This window comes from Belonocnema kinseyi, chromosome 6 (genome assembly GCF_010883055.1).
Source record: "Belonocnema kinseyi isolate 2016_QV_RU_SX_M_011 chromosome 6, B_treatae_v1, whole genome shotgun sequence".
Classification (NCBI taxonomy): Eukaryota; Metazoa; Arthropoda; class Insecta; order Hymenoptera; family Cynipidae; genus Belonocnema; species Belonocnema kinseyi.
Window position 1 is genome coordinate 6,603,372 of NC_046662.1, and position 20,309 is coordinate 6,623,680.

Sequence of the window (20,309 nt, forward strand, 5' to 3'; positions counted from 1 at the left end):
GAGTTTTCTTTTATAGCTTATAAAAAAACAGGAATTTAATAGTTTTTTCTTTAATTTTAAATTAAACAAGCAGAATCAAATACCATTTTACATAAGAAAAACTTCTTTTATGCAGTATTTAGCATACTAACAAAAAAATTATACCTCAAGCGAAAAATTTGTAACTATCGATTGAGACTGAAAAAGTTTTTAGATTTTTATATTATTTTTTTATGTTTGAAAAAAATTGAGATCAAGTCTCACGAATAACGTATGTCATGTAAATTATTTACGCAAAAGTATCTGTTGGAAAGTTCGATACGCAAGAGGAAACTGTTTTATCTGAATTTCCGCCGGCGATCTGAACCAAACAAAAAAGGCAAAATGTTTACATACACACTCAAAAAAAAATTCTTCAACCAAAAAAATTGTTTCTTTGACAAAAAAATTTATCTTCTGTTTTTTCTGTGATTCAAAATTAATCAAATTCTTTTTGATTCAACAAAATATTTGATTGACCCAAGGACATTATTTGTTTGAATCAACCAAATACTCTATGTACTCTATGGTTAAAACAAAAAAATTTTGTTGATTCAACCGAATTTTTTCTGAGTTTTTTTTTTAGTGTAATAACATTCTTGATTATTAGTTCTGGCAGAAATTATTCAAATCAAGATGAAACTAAAAATATTTTTCAGTTGGCCCTCTTTTTCCCTTGAGCGAAAATGCATTGAAAGAAAATTTGGTCTCCACTCATGTCACAGGCAATGAATAATTTTATGCATGCTTTTATGTTTCAAGATTATGGCCACTTTTCAAGGGATTTTGTAGCTTTATTTTTATGCTTTCGTGTTTATGAATCATTTCTTGCGAGAGTACCAATATGTATACGCATTTCAAAATAGTCTTTCATAAAGATCATAAATAATCTCGCATAAAAATGGAATATTTATTTATTTACTTCAATAAAAATGATGGATTTTCTAACATAAAAGATGAATTATTAATCCAAAAGGACGAATTTTTCAACAAAACAATTCAAATTATCACTAAAAAAGATGACTTTTTAGGAAAGCAAGTTACATTTTCAACGAAATAACTTTTAACCAAATAATTCAATTTTCGACTAAAATAATTTATCCTAGAAAATCAATCGTTAACATATTCAACTTTGAATATATGGAATTTTAACGAAAAAGAATAATGTTCTACCAAAAATGTCGAAATTACAACAAAATAAATGAATTTTCAACCAAATACGTAGTTGAATTCTAAACAAAATGAATACGTTTTCATTAAAATAGTTAAATTTTCAGTTTAAAAATATGATTTTCGAACAAAAAAAAACGAATTTTCAACAGCAAGTTAAATCCTTTATCAAAGAGATAAATTTTCAACTAAAATGATGAATCCTAAAAAAAACATTTTTGAACAGAAGAGTAGTTCAACCTGCAATCAAAATTGTAAATTCTGTATCATAAATATAAAGTTTTACGCAGAAAGATTAATTTTCTACAAAAAAAATAGAATTTTCAATACAATATGTAGTTTCAACAAAATAGTAGAATTTTCTAGTAAAAAAATAAATTTACAATCAAAACAGAACAAACTTTTGACAAAAAAGTTAGTTTTTCAACCAAAGAGATAAATCCTTAACAACAAATTTTGTTTAACAAAGCAGTTCAACTTTCAATCAAATTTTTGAATATTTAACGCAAAAATATGAATTTTTAACGACAAAAATAATGATTTTCTACCAAAAAAGTCGAATTTGAAACAAAATATATAAATTCTCTACTAAATAGTTGAATTTTCAACAAAATGATAAGATTTTTAACGAAATAGTTAAATTTTCAATTTAAAAAATTAATTCTCTAGCAAAAGAGAACTAAAGAGATGAATTTCCAACTATCAATGAAGCTTTTAAATTTTAAACAAAAAATCATGAATCTTTAACAAAGTGGAATTAAAAAAAAAACAGGATCTTCAAACAAATAGTTTAATTTTTATCAAAATACAGTGAAACACTTCAATAGCCCTCCCTTCTATAGCCCTTCCGAGAATTGACGCCAAGCCGCAGGCTGGTGTAACAAGAGGAGCGCGGGGTGCACCGGATCTGCGGTTGTCCCTCACATGAGCACTCAAGCGTGAACAAATAAAAGCGGAGCGGGCTATAATGAGTTAGTGTCCACCCACCGTCAGCCCCAAAAGCGGCGCTATAAAAGATTTTTATTTCAATTAAATTTTCTACAAAATACTTGAACTTTAATCCAAGTAGTTGAATTTTCAATTGAAAAAGATCAAATTAAAAAAAAAAGAGTTCAACTTCAACCCAAACAGGTGATTTTTCAAGTGAAATGATAAATTTTTAAGTGGAATAGTTAAATTTTAAGTTTAAAAAATTAATTTTCAACAGAATTAACAAAGTTTCAACAAAAAAGAAAAATTGTCAGCCAAAATGATGAATTTTTATGAAAAAAAAAAAATATTTTTTAACAAAGCGGTTCAAGCATCAACCAAGTATTCCCAATTTCAACCAAAAGAGTTGCATTTTCAATGATTAATATATTATTTGATATTTTAACAAAAAAAATTTTTGTTTTAAATAAAAAAAGTGGAATCCTACCAAAAAATACGAATTTCTCAACCTACGAAGATTAGTTTTTAATTAAAAAGTTGCGTTTTTATCAAAAATTATGGAATTTCTGATAAAACTTATACATTTTTTGAGTAAAAATGAATTTTCTACCAAAAAAGTTAAAATTGTAAACAAAATTTATGACTTTTTAACAACATTGTCGTATTTTCAACCAAATAATAAAATTCTTAACTAAAAATATAATCGTCATTTCAAAAAATTTTAAAAGAGAAACCTAAGCCTGAATAATTATTTGTGGTTAGTCACTTTTTCAATTCAAAAATTTGCTTCGTAATATTTCATAACAACCTTCTGAATAGAATTTCAAAGAATCTCTCATGGAATATAATGAGCTTAGTAAGTTAAAATTACAACTTTTGTCTAAAGCGGATGAAAAAGCATAAAAATGCAAATAACTTCATTTAAATAAACCATTATGACCTCAACTATTCTATTAGTATTTACGACTCGCTTTTTCTTCTAAGGTTTTTTGCAATAATCAATGTGTCTTTTTTGTTAAATTTATCAATCAACTTTTCCTGATTTTTCCTTGAGTAATTCTTCATTTTTGTTTGATCATTAATATTCAACGACCAGCATTTTAAGCGTGTAATATCTTGAAGATTGAATCTTTTATAAATGGAATAAAAAAGTATTTCAGATACAAATAAAAAATTTATTAATTTATGTTAAACAAAACAAATAAAGATTTTTCACTCAAGAGAGAAATAACAGTTTTCAGCAAAAAATTAAGTTTTCACGAACTTGATGCATTTTTACGCAACAGACATGAAATTTCAAACCAAGAAAATTATTATTTTTCACCAATAAAGGAGAATTTTCAATTAAATAAGATCATTTTTAAAAAATGGAAAAGTTACATTTTCAGTTGAAAAATTAATTTTATACTAAAAAAATCTTCCCGCTTCGCCGGCACATTCTCATTGCGCGCCGGGCGCGCGGCTCGCAAGTTTGAGCGCGCCTAGGGCGCGCGACGGTTGAATATTGCGCTTCGCGCTCGATAATGGGTTACCTCGCGCTTCGCGCTCGGATATTTATTCTTTGCATTTGGAATGCTTGAAAAAAACTTTATCAAAAAGATCTCTTTTAGATGGCAGTATTTATATGCGTCTTCATGTTCTGAATTTTCTACTTAATTAAGTATTGTCAAAAATATGTACGTGAAGTTCTGAACGTTCAAATGAACGAAATATTTTTCGACATTTATATTTTACGCATAAGAATTGTTCCAACTGCAATTTAAATTATTCATTTTAATTATTGTTTCAATAATAAATCATTTCCAATATAAATTAACAAATATTTCAGCACTTTTCTTGGTTTGCAAACTCATCAAGAAAAAATTTCGTTCATTTGATCGTTCTGAACTTCAACCACATGTCAAAGATTAAGTTTCTCAAAGCTCTGTAGGCTTTGAGGTACACATTCTCATCGTGACACTCGCGCTGCGCGCTCGATTTCCGACCGATATTTGTAAACAGGTTTTGTTAAATCTTTTTTCTTCTCGTAACTTTTCTCGTTTTTCCACACATTTTTTTTTTATTTAATTTTTTTCCAACGTTATTAATCACGAATAAAACAAAAAGTACGCGTCCTATTAAGAAGTGATTCTTAACGAAATTGTAGATCTTTTTTGGGAAAACCATCTTTGTTAATTCATCTTTTTTCGTATCCTACATAGTTTGTCCACAAAATGAAATTTTTTATTTTCCATTATTTTTTGTGCAATAAAAATTTGAATTTTCGATTTTTGAAGAAAATCCAAAAATTTGTTACGAAAATCTTGTAGGGCTTTCAAAAATAAATTTTTTTCTTATCTTGACTTTTTTCATATTGTGCGTATTTCGGCTTCAAATTTTGATTTTCGGTTGATTAAAAAATATTGAAAAATCTATAACTCTGAGAATTTTCCTTTTATCGAAAAAAGTCATCAGGATAAATTGTTTGCTCTTTTTAATACTATAAATATCCGTACATAGAATTTTGAAATTCAGAAAAAAGTTGTCTCAAAAATTTTCAAAATGCGCTCACTTTTTGAATTTTTATCAAAAATGGCTGGTTCACGAACTCGTCCTTTCTTTTAGGACCTAAAAAAAGTGTGCCAAAGATGAATTTGATTCATTCATTTTTTCGAGAGTTATCGTGTTTACGGACGGACGGCCGGACGGACAGACAGACAGACGCCATTGTGAAAACCTGATTTTCGGATTTAGGGGGTCTCGAAACGTGGAGATCCGTTGAAAAACTATGATGTCAAATTTCCGACAATTCTAATACTTTCTCAATCATAAATGATGAGAATTTAAAAAAATTTAACAATATAGTTTAACTTTTAACCAAGTAATTGATATTTAAATTTAAAAATATTATTTTTTAACAAAATAGGAAAAATTTAAACCAAATAGATGAATTTTCAACTCAAAAGATAAATCTTAAAAAGAAATGATTTATCAACAAAGCGATTTAAAAAAATCTTTCAAACAAAATAGTTGAATACTTAAGTAATGGAAAATATATTTTAACCAAAGATTTGCATTTTCATAAAAAAATGAAATTTCTGCTAAAACAGCTGAATTTTTAAATAAATTTTCACGATTAAAATATTAATTTTCAAACAAGAAATAAGTTTCTACGAAAAAAATTTAATTTTCAATCCAAAAACTAGAATTTTTAGCCAAAAAGGATGACTAGAACAAAAAATAGATACTTTTTTCAGTTATAAAAAATTTAATAGAATCACTTTTTTTAACACGATAATATTCAAAAACGTATTTCTCGGAAATTTTGCATATCATATTGAAATACAAAAATAAGTATTAAATATTTTTTTTAATAGAACGAAAACAAAATTTTCACCCGAAAAAATGTAGGGGGTAAATCTGCCGTAGCATCACCCAAAATGTCTCTTGTGAATTTATAGCGGTCTAATAACGTGTTGGGCAATGCCCATTTGGGCGATGCCTATATCGCCAGACGCTGTCACCGACTCTTGCCTAATTGATAAAAGTGCTATTTTGATATTTCATTATCATTTTAGTCCAAACCCTGAAAGCTGCAAGTTTCGGAATTTTCAGATACAATTTATTAACATAAACCAAGATCTGCTGCAATCAGCAATAATTGCTATTTAAGTAGGACCAGTCGATTGCTCTATGGCAATTTAAAATTTTGGATAATAGGGACATTTACAACTATTACAGTTGAATTTTCGGACCGTATCCATTTTATCACCGTGTACCTGTTTGCTTTACCCTCTCTACTCAACTTCCCCTCACGTCACTGAATAAGCGCGTGATGCTGCGTCCGATCCTTGTCAGCGGTAGTTATATGCCACTTATTCTAATTTTAATATTTTAACTGCAAGTGAGATATCGTTGGAATTGTGATGAAACGTACATTTCGAATATCATATTTCTAAATTGTTCATTGCAAAATTTAAAAAATTATGTTTCGTATTTTATTCCTCATAAGCACAAATCACTCCCCTTCCATCACTCGTTATGGTGAGAGACGTGAGGGAAAGTTGAGTGTGAGAGGGTAAATCAAGCAGGTAGACGGCGATCAAATGGAATCGGCGACAGCGACTGGCTATCCTTCAGCTACATAAGAGAAATTTGGGAGGGGGGGGGGTAAAGAAAGCAGGTAGACGATCAAATAGGCACTGCCATTTTCCATCTTTCATCAATAATTTCTTAATTGAGATTTGCGAAAAGAGAAAAAGTAGATTCTCATTACACTGGCTCTGCACTTTAACCGTAACGCAATTATAGCGCTGACAGATAGTCGTGATAAAATCATCCTCCGAGAATCGAATAATTACCATTCTCCGAGCGAACTTGGTCAAGTAGTTATAGGAGCGTTAATAATAATTTCTCCAGACCATGAGGTATATTAAGTTAATTAAGCAGAGTGATAAAAGTTGGAAAAAGAGATCGAGCGAACTCAGGATATTTTTCCAAGTCGTGAAAAGAATGACGTTTTTAATCTTGTAGATATGAGCAAGAATCGAAGGTTGACGTCTCTGTTTGCTAAATACCTTTTCTAAATTTTAAACCTTATTTGTCATTTTATTTGCTTATGTAAACACTTTCGTTTCAACACATGTAAACAATTTTAGAATGGCTTCCATATTCACTTATTGAAAAATATTGGAATCTTTTGTTCTACTCTTCAGTCTTACGTCAACTATCAAAAAAGAACAACATTGGTTGGATATATTATCAAAATATATTCCACGAATAATAAATCCATATACGTTCGAATCAAAACAAGACATCGATCAAGTAATCCTGAAACTCGAACAGAAAACTTCCATCTGGTATCTTCCATCTATATTTGGTATATCATTAACTGAAAAGAAAATTCAGCATCTGAATTATGAACAATATACCAGTGTTTCAAAATTCCTTAAAAACAAGATTATTTTTAATCATTACATCATCTGAAAATTCTGAACAACCTTCAGTGACCAGATCTGATTTCATGGACATGATGAGTTACATAAATCGATTGTCAGAAACACAAGTATGACCAATGTTTCTGATTCTGCATTTGACAGGCTACAAGCGATTCAGACATGAAAATTAATTCAGACGTGGCTCAACATTTTTTGGACTTTAGTGTCTTCAACAGGCATGAAAAAATTAAACTAGTTTACATTTTTCAAATAAGAAATTTAAAATTCTGTCTCTATCAGATTGTTTCTTACAGCTACTGGATTGTTTCATGTGCTATCACAAAATCAGACCCTGGATGCGAATACCTCGTCCATATTAAAAAACATGGTTGATGAGTCCACCCTGAAGGTACTTGAGAAATCGATCACTGTATCGACAAAAATATTTTAAAGAGATTCTAACAAAGCACAAGAACAGTTCCTGCATTATAACGAATGATTGAGGATGATTTGATTATGATTGATTGATGATCCAAGGGTTCAAGACTACATGGATTATTTATTAGAACAATGAACCTTACAATGAAAATGATGGAAGAGAAATTGATCAAATTCTCGAGGGTTTTATAACTGGAACTATAGGATCACCTTTAAAAGATTCAACGAATTGATCATAAGGCTGCATCATGCTGGACTCAATTTTAGATGGTATGACTTCGTCAATTATAGACGAAGTCCAAGAAAAATACTTCGACCGGAACAATTTTCTGGATCAGTCGAAACTCGAAGCACGATGGCAACTTTTTTCAGTCCTGCTAATAGGATTTTGCGGCACCATTGATTTTGTTTGTTTCCTTGAAGTGATTGCTGGAAATGTTCAGAAGAAGTAAGAAAGAACAGTGCCATATTCTAGATTTCTAGAATAACTGCAAACAAAGGTTTTTCATATTTTCAAGATAAGTTTGAGACTAATTTCTTTAATGAAAAAAACATCTCTAATGCCTAAGTAATGCCTGTGTTTAACTATGAGATCTATTTAAACATCTGTAAATAGGGATTCAAATATTGACAAATCTATCATTTTCTTCCCTCAATTACAATTCTTTTTCAGTGTAGATTGACCTTATCCTTTAGGCCAGTAACACAGATTTTAATGTTTGATAATTATATTTATTAGCAAAAACTTTAACGGTACCAGTTGAAATCTTTAGTTGAATAATTATCTCTTTGTTTGAAAATCTGTATACTTTTTCGTTACAAGTTCATTGATTTCGGCTGAGAAGTTAACTATTATATTTTTGGTCAAGAATTTATTTGTTGGTTACAAATTCAAATAATTTGTTGAAATTTGAACTCTTGTTAAATTTTTTTTTGTTTATAGGTTCAATGTTCTTTTCAAAATTCACCTCTGGTTAAAAATTTAACTACTTTGTTAAGTAATCGTTTGTTATTTTTTTGGTTAAACATTAATTTTTTAACTAAAAATACTATTGAATTTTTTGTTGAAAATTCGTTTTTTTTTTGGTTGAATACGACTTTTTTTAAATTTTAAATTAACATATTTTTGATGAAATATCAATTGTTATATTTTATATTGAGAATTCAACTTTTATGATTGAAAATTCAAATACTTGATTCAAAGTTGAACTCATTGGTTAAAAATGCGTTTGTTGTTGTTGAAGACTCGTGTTCTTAAATAAAAAATTAATTTTTTTATCGAATTTATATCTATTCAAATTGAAAATTCATCGCTTTAGTTCAAAATTTATGTTTCCTGGTCGAAAGTTGATCTTTCTAGTTGAAAATTCAACTATTTTTTTATATCTTTGGATAAGAACTTATTATATATTTGATTTGAATTATTTTTGTTTGAAAATTAAACTCTTTTGATAAAAATTGGTCTTATCGGTTTAACATTGAACTATTTTTTTGAAAATTCATATTTTTGGTTTGAAAAATAATTTTATAAAGTGGAAATTTAACTATTCCATTTTTTGTCGAAAATTTATATTTTTTAAATGAAAATTAACAATTTGGTTGAAAATTCATGTATTTTGTGGAAATTCATTTATTTTATTAAAAAATTAATCTTTTTATTAAAAATTGATCTTTTTGGACATCAAATGAAACCTTTTTGCCTTCAAGTGTTAGTTCTCACGGTTAGGGCTTTTTTAGAATTTTTTTTCTCGATTTTTTTCTTATCTCAGGAGTGACAAACGAGGGTGTTTCGGGCGGACTAGGGCGAAACTTTTATGGAAATCTTTGAACCTTAGCTGGAACCACTTCAATACCGTAAAATTTTATGTCTCGGAGAAAGGGATTTTTTTGTTAAATCTTCGATCAATTATTTTATTATCTTAGGGGTAGTAAAAACGAGGGTGTTCTGCAATAGATAGGGGAATGAAACTTTTTTAGGTAGCTTTGGACATCATATGGAACCATTCTAAGCCATAAAATTTTAGCTCTAAAATTTAGGACATTTTTTGGAACATTTTTCGATTTTTTATTAACTTGGGGGATAGAAAACGAGTACGTTACAGAAGAGCTGAAGAAATTATACTGTTTTTGGTATTTTTGGACAAGAAATGAAACCATTTCCAGCCTCAAAATTTTAGGTCTCGAAGTTAGGATCATCTTGTTTTGATTTTTTAAATCTTAAGGGTAAAAAACGGGGTGTCCCGGAATTCCTAGGGGAATTAAACTATTTACTATATCTTTAGAAATAAACAGAACCATTCTAAGCCATAACATTTCAGACTTCGGAGTTTGATGGAGTTTAGGCACTTTTTTTTCGATGTCTTAAAGCAGAAAACGGGGATATTCCGGACGCGTTATGGGAATTAAACTTTTTCTGGTACCTTTGGAAATTAAGTGGAGGCACTTACAGTCATAAAATTTTAGGCTTCTTGATTAGGAACTTTTTTGTTCCCGAACGGTGTTCCAGAAAACCCGGGGGGGGGGGGGGGGTGAAACTTTTCTTGGTATCTTTGGACATCAAATTTTTATGATTTTTTCTATTGTTAAGAGTTTCCTTAGGGTATGTTCGAGAAAACTTAGGAGGTTGATACCATTTTGGCATCATTTTGGCAACTAAATTATTCTATTATCAACAGTAACATTTTAGGTCTAGAACTTGTCATTTTTTCGATTCTCAGATGTTAAATTGAGGTGTGTTCCGGAGGTGCTAAAGGGATTAAACTTTTTTCGGTATCTTCGGTCATAAATGGAAAATTAAATGAAGCTTTTTTATAAACATTGCAAACTTCAGCCAGGTTTAAAAATAATTATACATCATCAACTGGTACAGGTCACTAACTTCTTCTAAGCCATTAACCAGTCCAACGAAACACGTTTGAAAAAGTGAAAAAATAAAAACATAAGAGATCCAAGAAAAATATTAAAAATAGAGAAGAGGGTTGCATGTAGGCGTGCAGGTAGGTATAGATATGAAACACCTACTGGAGGTGAACGAACGACTATTATAGGTGACATGACATGAAACTTTGCCATTCTAGTCGTTCGCTTCAGCCACTTGAAAAATTTATTTTCCGTGCATGACGGGATTGCAATATCGATTCAAGACGTGTCTCATTATTGATTTGTCAACTGGAAGATGAGCATGTGCGATGCCATTCCAGAAATTGCCGGAACCTGAAAAGACGTTCGGGTAAAGAGTGAAAAGCCTTTTGAGAAAATTCGACAATCGATGCTTGCTTTCAGAGTTAAAGGGGCCCGACCGTATCCACTACCCACACAACCAAACATGTGTATGTGAATGCGAGTGTGCGCGCTGCACGGAAACGTGACAGTTTTTTAAAGTCATGCCTCTTAAAGCAGATCGCCTCTTTTGCCATGTTCTCTTTACAGCCCCGTTCCCTGCAGCAGCTGTATGTATCTTTTCTTTCCTTTCCTTTCTTTGCCATAAGCCTCTTACAAGTTCCAGTCTCTGGCCTTTAAACATCATTTAAACATCGCATCGCTTCAAAATTTTCTACATCGGGAATAAGAAAGGCAGATTTTATTCGTCCCTAGAATCTTGCAATCGATTTTTTGTAATTTACGCAACTTTATTTAAGACCAAAATCAGAGCATGAAAAAAATTGACAAATCAAAATTAGATTTTCAAACTACTTCCTTTCCAGCTCATTAGAGCTCTTTCCTTATTCTTTTTCCGTATTGTAAAAAGAAAGTATTATTTCAGAGCTAATTTCGAGTATTGCAATAAGACTCAGAAAAAACAGTCTCTATTGGTACTAAAATGAGACCACTGGTGGGAACCTAGCTTCACTTGATTTATATTGAAAATAACGTCAAGAAGTTGTCCTATTCAAAAACAGGACACACAAAAAATAATACGCTAAAAAAAGAGATCTCTAGTTTTTACAGGGCATCTTTTTTATACTACTCTTTTTTAAACCTCCCTTTCCGACTCATTAGAGCTCTTTCCTTTTTCTTTCTCCGTATTTTTTATACCACTAGGAACCAACATGTTTCGAGGCCAATTTAGACCTCCTCGTCAGGATTTAGTATCGTTTTAAAACTTGCTAATTCAGGCTCTAAAAAAGCAGTTCATTTATATGATCAAATGAAATCTACTTTCTTATGAATAATCTTATGCAACGAAATCAGAGCAAGAATAAAAACCACAAAACAAAACTAAATTTCCAAACGGCCCCATTTCCAGTTCATTAAAGCTCTTTGCTTTAATTCTTTCTTTATAATTAACAAAGTAATTTAAAATAAAAATTAATATACATTTATCAAAAAGGTAATTTAGTCTCATCTAATTCCCCATTTGGTGTGATAATCATTTTTCTATGAAGAATTCTTTTTAATGGTAAGAACAGATATTAATTTATCCAATTTATAACCCTATCCCATACCTTGTTGTATTTCGAGCGATCATTTTTTAAATTAAATTTGTTACTCTCTCTCTCTCTTTATAAATAAGATTCTGATTTCTCTCATTCTAAGAAATTTTAATATCATTCCAATTGAAATCATGACCATGTGTAATTTTATGCTTGGAAAGGATTGAGTGAATTTCGGCGCATAAAATTATTTGTGAAGAATGTAGATTTCTTTTTGATCTTAAACGAATTTCTTAAATAGAAACACTTATGACTTATCTCAAGATTCGTCCCAATCTGCAGGGTTTGCTTATGAACATTTTGAGAGCTCTTTTAAATGAGGTCAATTTTTTAAATTTATATTTGGTATAAAGAAGGTTTGAAATATTATAAATTTTTTTAATGTTTGAATATTTAGAGGGTGTCGTTTATAAACGAAAACATAAATTAATTTTCTTTAATTACTTAAATAAATGCTCTATAGCAATAAAAAAGTGATACATTATTCTGTACGGTAATCACGCTCTACAATCAAGTTTTATCAACCCACGCAATCTTATGTACAGTCTTATGGTTCTAATTTCCTCGATGAGTAAAAAACTATTAAAAATAAGATCCAGCGGAGGTGGATTCCTCTGCGTAAACTGATTATCCTGGATCACTTAAAATTACTTCGGATTGCATAGAAATACTCTGGATTTCATACAATTATGATAGATTACTCAGTCTAAACTAAACTTATGTGAAGTTTGAATCGAAAAGATTGAATTTTTAACCACATTTTTGTATTTTTAACCAAATAAAAGAACTTTTTAACCAAATCGTTACTTTTTAAACCAAAAACATGAATTTTCAACCGAGAAGACTAGTTTTTTACTGAAAAAGGTGAATTTTTAACAAAATACAAGAATTTGATAATGAGTCAAATTTTTAACCAAAAATAGAAGTTACATTTTCAATTTAAAAAATTAATTTTCAATTGAAAAAGTAAAATTTACACAAAATAATTAAATTTTTAACCAAAAAGATGAACTTTCAACGAAGAAGATTAAATTTGATTAAAAAAAGCATTTTAACAAAACACGAGTTTTCAGACGAATTTCGTGAAATTTTGACCAACAAGATGAAATTTCAACCAAATAGTTGAATTTTCAACTCAGAAATATAAATTTACAATAGAAGAAGAACAGATAATTTTTCAGTTAAAAAGATTAATTTTCAAAAACGAATTTGCAACGAAAAATAGAAATTTTTAAACAAGAACCTCAATTGTGAAAAAAATACGAATTTTTAATTAAATAAATGAATTTATCCTTTAAGTTGACTTTCCCACTAAAAATTTTATACAATAAAAAATGAATTTTCAAGCAAGAATCATAGTTTTCCATAAAAAAAATTTGACATAATAAATGAATTTTCAACTAAAAAAGACAAATATCCACCAAAAATGAAATAATTTTCAACTAAAATCAAGAATCTCCAAACAGAAAAATGAATTTCTAACCGAGGAGTTTAACACTTAAACAAATTGTTGAATTTTCATCTGAAAAATATACTCATTAAAAGATACTCAAAAATGATATTCATTCAAAAATGTAACACAGTTAAGTTTTCAATTAAAAAAATGAATTTTCAACAAACCAATTTTTTCAAACAATATAGTCAAATTTTTTGCCAAAGAAATGAATTTTCTAGCCATTAAAGACGAACGTCCAAAAAAATTCTTGTATTTTAAACTAAAAAAGATCAATTTAAAAAAAAATGGAATAGCTGAATTTTTAGTTAAGAAAAGTAATTAAAAAAACATCACATTCGCTTAAAACTATTTAGATTACCTATATAAATAACTCCGAAATACTTGGATCGTTCTGACTTAAAATTTAATTACTTGGATAGGGTGGCCATTATTTTTTAAATTTTCATCTCCCGGGTTTCTCCCGGTTCTCTCGGTAAATATTCGTGATTTTTCGCGGTTTAGAAAAAAATCAACACTATTTGCGAAACCGAAGTTTTTTTCACATACACTATCAATTTCGAAAGTCGATTAATAACAGCACACCTATGTGCAAGGAACTGATTGGATTTAAATCATTTAATAAGAACAATAAAGAAATTTTTGTGTCTAATAAAGGAAAATAGTATACAGAATCGATGTCTCTGAATTTTGTATTTAAGAACATGAAAATATGCAAATTAAAAAATCCATTAATAAACCACTTATTTTATATAATGTTTTTAATATTTTTTATATGTGAATGATTTTCGACAATTTAATTAGAAAAAGCAGATCAATAATTAATGAAAAAAATAATTTTTAATTCAAAGTGAGTAATATTTGACAATCTAATATTGAAAACTAAAACCGTTGAAACTTAAACGATTTTAGTTTTTGAAATTGTACAATGTTAAGCTTTTCAGTGCAAAATTGCTTTATATTTACATCTAAAATTATTAAATTCAAGACAGATATTCAAGGCTTTTAATACGAAATTTTGAAATATTTGCGAAGTGGTCATTAAATATTTAATATTTGAATTCGAAACTACAATATTGTGAAATTTAAAATTCGGAACCTCCAAAAATTAATTTTATAATTAATTTAAGAAAAAACTTTAATTTCAAGGTTCAAAGATTAAATTATTTTTAAATTGCACATTTAAAACTACAATTTTAAATTAAAATTATAAAAATTTTAAAGACGATAAATATATTATTAATAAATATCATAACATGTTGCATCAAATCACATTTGAAACGACTGATTACATTTTTTTACTGAAAGATATAATTCTGACAAACCAAAAGTCACTTCATTTTCGCCACTTCAAATTGCAGAATTTGAAATACTGCGGAAAATATTGTGAACCTTTGAAGTTTAATTATTCTAAAGTTCTAAACAATTCAAAAATCATATAATTTCTAGTTGGAAACTTTCTAGAATTACGAAATGCGCGAATTATGAAATACGGGATATCTCCCGTTGTAATATTTTTCTCCCGGCTTTATCCCGACTTTTTCCCGGTTCTCCCGATTCTCCCGGGTGGTTGGCCACTCTGTTAGATTACATAAATTATTTCGAATAACTGGATTACAAACGTATTACGCTGGATTAAATACATGTGTTGATTACTCTGAAATGCAAGAATATTCTTCGGATTACCTACTTTACTCGGATTTATTTGGATTACGAGTGGATTATTCTAGATTGAAAGTACATTAATTTTGGATTAAAAGTAGATTAATCGGATTATAATTGAATAAAAAACATTACGCCGGATTAAAAGTTTATTATTTCGGAATACTCCGCATCGCAAGTAGATTATCCCGAATTACTTAAATTACTGCTCATTAGAAAGGAATTATGTCCGATTACTCTGGATTAAGCGAAATTGTTTTTAATTTTTGTACGTTACACTCGATATTTCACGTAAGTGGAACTTCAACAAACGGAACTAGTGATTTGTGACCGACCACCTACGACCTATAAGTATAAAACGAGTGTATAGTATTTGATATAATATATATATATATATATATTTCTTTGCTGTCTTCGAGAGCGCTGCAATAAAACGAGCAGTATAAAACGGATAAACAGCAATTACGAAATGAACCAGTTTGCACTCTCGTGTATCGTCGGATTATCAACGCCTTCAGGGATCGAGACCGCTTTCAAGGAGCGGCAGTGATCAGGGCCGTCTCTCAAGTCCTTTATACGAAACACTAAATTTACCTAATCGTAATTTAACCTCGACTTTTTCAACATTCATTACTTTTCTTTTCTTTTTTTTTTAGAAAAAACTCTGGTAATCCGCCGGATCATTCGATTATTAGAACTGGTAATCCGATTAATCCACTGTAATCCGATGTAATTCGAAGTAATCGACTTTTAATCTGACGAATCCACTTGTATTGCACGGTAATCCAATTGTCATCATAGGTAATTCGATTACAATGAAAATTAATCGACTTGTAATCCGAAGTAATCCGAAGACACTAAAAGAGTATACTAAAGGCCAATCCAATCTGTCAATTCTTTCGAAATTTATCGCGTTGACAAACTAAAAATCTACAGACACACACAGACACACCGCCAGACAGACACATTAGTAAAAACCTGTTTTTCGGATTCAGGGGGTCTCAAAACTTGGGCATTTGACAAAAACGGGGAGAGGAAGGGGGGGCACACTCCCTCTACCACCGGGGTAGCGACGGGCTATTTTCTTATGGAAAAAACGCTTGTTATTCATTTTTACTTAAAATTATCAATTATTTAGTATTAATTTCAGTAAAATCTACATTTTTCAGTCCATCTCACTCAAACATGGTTTGTGCGCTCCTGGGGGAAATTAATCTACTTTGAAAATAATTCAACAATCACGGTAACGTCATTTTTTGGATGAAAATTCAACTGTTTTGTTGAAATGTCGCCTTTTTGGGTTGTAAATTCAACTATTGTGATAGAAAATTAACTTTTTGTTTGAATTTCCCATTTTGTTTTTGAAAAATAAACTGACATTTTTCTTTGCTGAAAATTCAATTTTATTTAAATACGTGTTCTTGGTTTACGAATTCAATTGTTTTGGTAGAAATTGAATTATTCTTTTGATAAGAATGTAACTGTTTAGTTGAAAATTAATCTTCTTTGTTCGAAGATTCTACTATTTTTGTGAAAATTCGTTTTTTTTTGGACTTCAATTTAGTTGAAAATTCATGTAGTTTGATGAAATTTCGTTTTTTTTTTGTAGAAAATTTAAATTCTAACTTGAAAATTGCTAGAACATTCAACTATTTAGAGAAACAATTAAACATTCATATAATTTGTTAAAAATTATGGATTTTTTGGTACAAAATTAATTTTCGTGTTCATCCTTTTGCTTCAAAATATAACTATTTTATTGGAAATTCGTGTTTTTTTTTTCGTTGAATATTAATTTTTTAAGCTGAAAATTTAAATATTACATTTTTGATTGTGAATTTATCTTCTTCAGTTGAAAGTTCAAATACTTGGTTAAAAATTCATGTATTTTATTAAAATTCGTCTTATTTGGTAGAAAATTAGTGTCCTTGCATGCATTTTTTTTCTTGCAACTTTTTTGCTAAAAATTCCACAATTTTATTATACACCAATTTTTTGTTGAATATTAATTTTTTAACTTCAAATTGAACTATTTCATTTATGATTATCAATTGATCTCTTCTTTTTTTAGTTGAAAATTCATGTAGTTTGTTGAAATTTCATTTTTTTGTTTTGTGGAACATTAAAATTCTAACCTGAAAATTCCTAGAAAATTCACATATATGGATAAAAATTGATGTATTTTATTAAAAATTCGTTCTATTTGGAGAAAATTAGTCTTTTGCATGAAAGTTAATCTATTTGGTTAAAAATTGAACTATTTTATGGAAAAAAAATGTTGTCGAATGTTAATTTTTTCAAGTTTAAATTTAACTATTCCATTTTCGATTTTAAATTTATCTTTTTCAGTTGAAAATTCAACCACATTTTGGATGAAAATTCCTGCATTTTATAAGAAATCCGTCTTATTTAATGGAAAGTTAGTGTTCTTGTATGAAAGTTAATCTTTTTGGGCGAAAAATCTTTTTTTTTGTCAAAAATCAATTTTTTTTACTGAACATTAAAGTTTCACTTTTTATTGTAAAATTATACTTTTGAATTGAAAATGTAACTGTTTCGTTAAAAATTAATTTTGAAAATTTTAGTTGAAAAAATTAATTTTCAGAAGAAAGAAACTAGTTTTTCAACATAATAGTTGAATCTTCAACCAATAAAATAAATTTTTAACAAACTAGTTCAACTTTCCACAAAGTGGTTAATTTGACAACCAAAAAAGATTAATTCTGAAATAAACATTTAGTAGCTTAATTTTCAAGTAAAAACAATCAATTTTCAACCAAAAATAGAATACTTAAATTTTTAGTTACAAAAATTAATGATAAAAAAACGTAACAAAATATTCAAATCTTCACTCAAATAGAAAAATGTTCAACTAAAAGAGATCAACTCTGAATCAAAAATATAATAATAAACTTTTCAATAAGAAATAATTAACTTTTAACAAAGAATATTTGTCATTACTTCTTGGGTTCTATTACTTTATTTTCCATTGAAGCTAAAAATGAGAAAAAGAGGAAGTTTCTTGAAAACAAGGAGAGAAAGAGGAATTCTTTAATAAAGGAAAAAAGTCGGGAATAGTGGAAAGAGTGTAATGTTTGACTTGTAAAATAAAATCACTTATTTTAATTTTTTTCAAGCATCTAAAAAAAATTTATTCATATTAATATATTCCATCGATTTTATTTCTGATGTCACCTCATTACATATCACACTTTGAATTTTTTTTTCCAGTTTTAACATTTCTTGCAAAGAAAAATGGACGATTAAAAATTTTAGGTCAATTAAATATTAGGTAAAGTAGAATTTGGGGAATATTCATGCGCTTCCTTCAGTTAATGTTGTACCTTCAATTCGCACGCTTTTGTGTTGCACAAAAGACGGAAGTGAAATTCGAAAGTCTTTTGAAACTCCAAATGCACAGGAAACTGGTATATTATTATTGTACTGAGTACTCGTACCTTTCCTGCTGCCGAATGACGATCTGTGAGGATTCACTTCCTCCGAATTCTGTAACAAAGAAATTAACGAAAAATTATTATTTTGTTAGTCGGATTGTAAAAAATCATTTTATTTTTCAAAAACATGTTTTCTTGAATAATTACGAAAACCAAAAACAAAAATCTTTACTCTTGTTGTTCGAAAATTTTGAACCGAATATCATGCTCTTCAAGGATAAAGATCAACAAATTGAGAAAGACTAAATAAAACTTTTGCACAATGTTTTATAAATATTAGTTGATAATACTTAAAAAATGAGTTTGACATAAATTGAAAGAAGACTCCAGTTACTCAGTAAATGTTTAAAAAATATATTAAAATATTGAAGGTTGATTAATCATATTACTTATGTAATATGATTATGTTTTTAGTACATAAGACTATTCTGGATTACATAAAATTATGGTGGAATACTCTGCACAAATTTAGACAGACTCTCGCGAATTTTCAACCAAAAAGGATTAATTTTTAATAAAACTGTTGATTTTTCAACAATAAAGATTAACCTTCAACCAAATATCTCAATTTTCAACCATGAAGATTAAGTTTCTAACCGAAATCGACGAATTTTTAACGAAAAAATTCAAATTTCAACCAAAAGTATGAGAATTTTCATCCAAATAATTTAATTTCCAACTAAAAAATATAAATTTTCCATAAAAATAGAATAGTTCAGTTTCAAGTTCAAAAATTAATTTTCAACCAAAAAGAAACTAATTTTCAACAAAATAGATACATCTCGACCAACTAAAATTATGAATTTTCAACGGGATTAGTTAGATTTTTAGTTAAAACAACTAATTTTCACACAAAAGACGATTTTTCAACAAAAAAGTTAAATTTTTGACCAAAGAGAAGAATTTTCAACTAAAATAAAGATTTTTCAAATAAATAAATGATTTTTTAACAAACATGCTTCATTTTCAACGAAGCAGATCAATTTTCAAACAAGGAATTAATTTTCAACCTGAGAAGAATAATTATACAATCAAAAATGAAATAGTTAAGTTTTGTTAAAAAATTAAATTAAAAAAAAAAAAACGTATTTTTAACAAAACAGTTAAGTTTTGTATTAAAACATTTTAATTTTAAACCAACAATATGAATTTTCAAAAAGAAAAATTAAGTTTCTACTAAAAAAAAAAAATTTTTGAAGAAATTACATTAATTTACAACTAAAAAAGACAAATTTTCAGCCAACAAGATGAATTTTGAAGAAAGAATCTTAATTTACTACAAAAAAAAGACGAAATTTAAACAAAACAAATAATTGATTTTTAGTTAGGAAGTTGAACACTTCAAACAAAAATGAAATAGTTCAAATTTCAGTAAAAAAAAAATCATTTTTATCAATAGAATAACGAATTTCTAAGAATATGGTTTAATTTTCCTTTAACCATTTTCGACTAAAATCAAGAATCTTCTACCAGAAAAATAAATGTTTAATAAAGTAGTTAGGTAGTTGACTTTTCAATTAAAAAATATACATTTTCAACGGGAAATGGCAACTCTAATACAAAACTCTTTAATTTTCAAAAAAAAAAAAAAAAGAATCACAAAACTGTTCAATTTTCTGCAAAGTGGATACATTTTTCAGAAAATATTTAATTTTTAATGAAAATCATACATTTTTAAAGATGATTAATTTTCTAACGAAAGAAAAATTTTCAACAAAAGACATAAATTTTCAACTATGAATTAAATTAAATTATCTGGAGAACAAGGGGATTACCGCGGATGCGATCTGGATTACAATAGATTAGAAATGGATTACTCCGAATTACAACTGGA

General features: G+C 28.3%; 1 protein-coding gene across 4 annotated transcripts in view; it reads right to left on the reverse strand.

Moving 5' to 3' along the window:
- LOC117175262 (inositol-pentakisphosphate 2-kinase) overlaps window positions 1–20,309 on the reverse strand; it is a 396,916-nt gene that overhangs the window by 204,501 nt on the left and 172,106 nt on the right. For 3 of the 4 annotated variants that reach the window (XM_033364965.1, XM_033364966.1, XM_033364968.1), the window contains exon 2: window positions 18,479–18,527. The exons of the other annotated variant lie outside the window; for it this stretch is intronic. The gene's annotated coding sequence lies outside the window, so the exon portion shown is untranslated. The remainder of the gene's footprint in view (window positions 1–18,478; window positions 18,528–20,309) is intronic. 4 annotated transcript variants of the gene reach the window in all.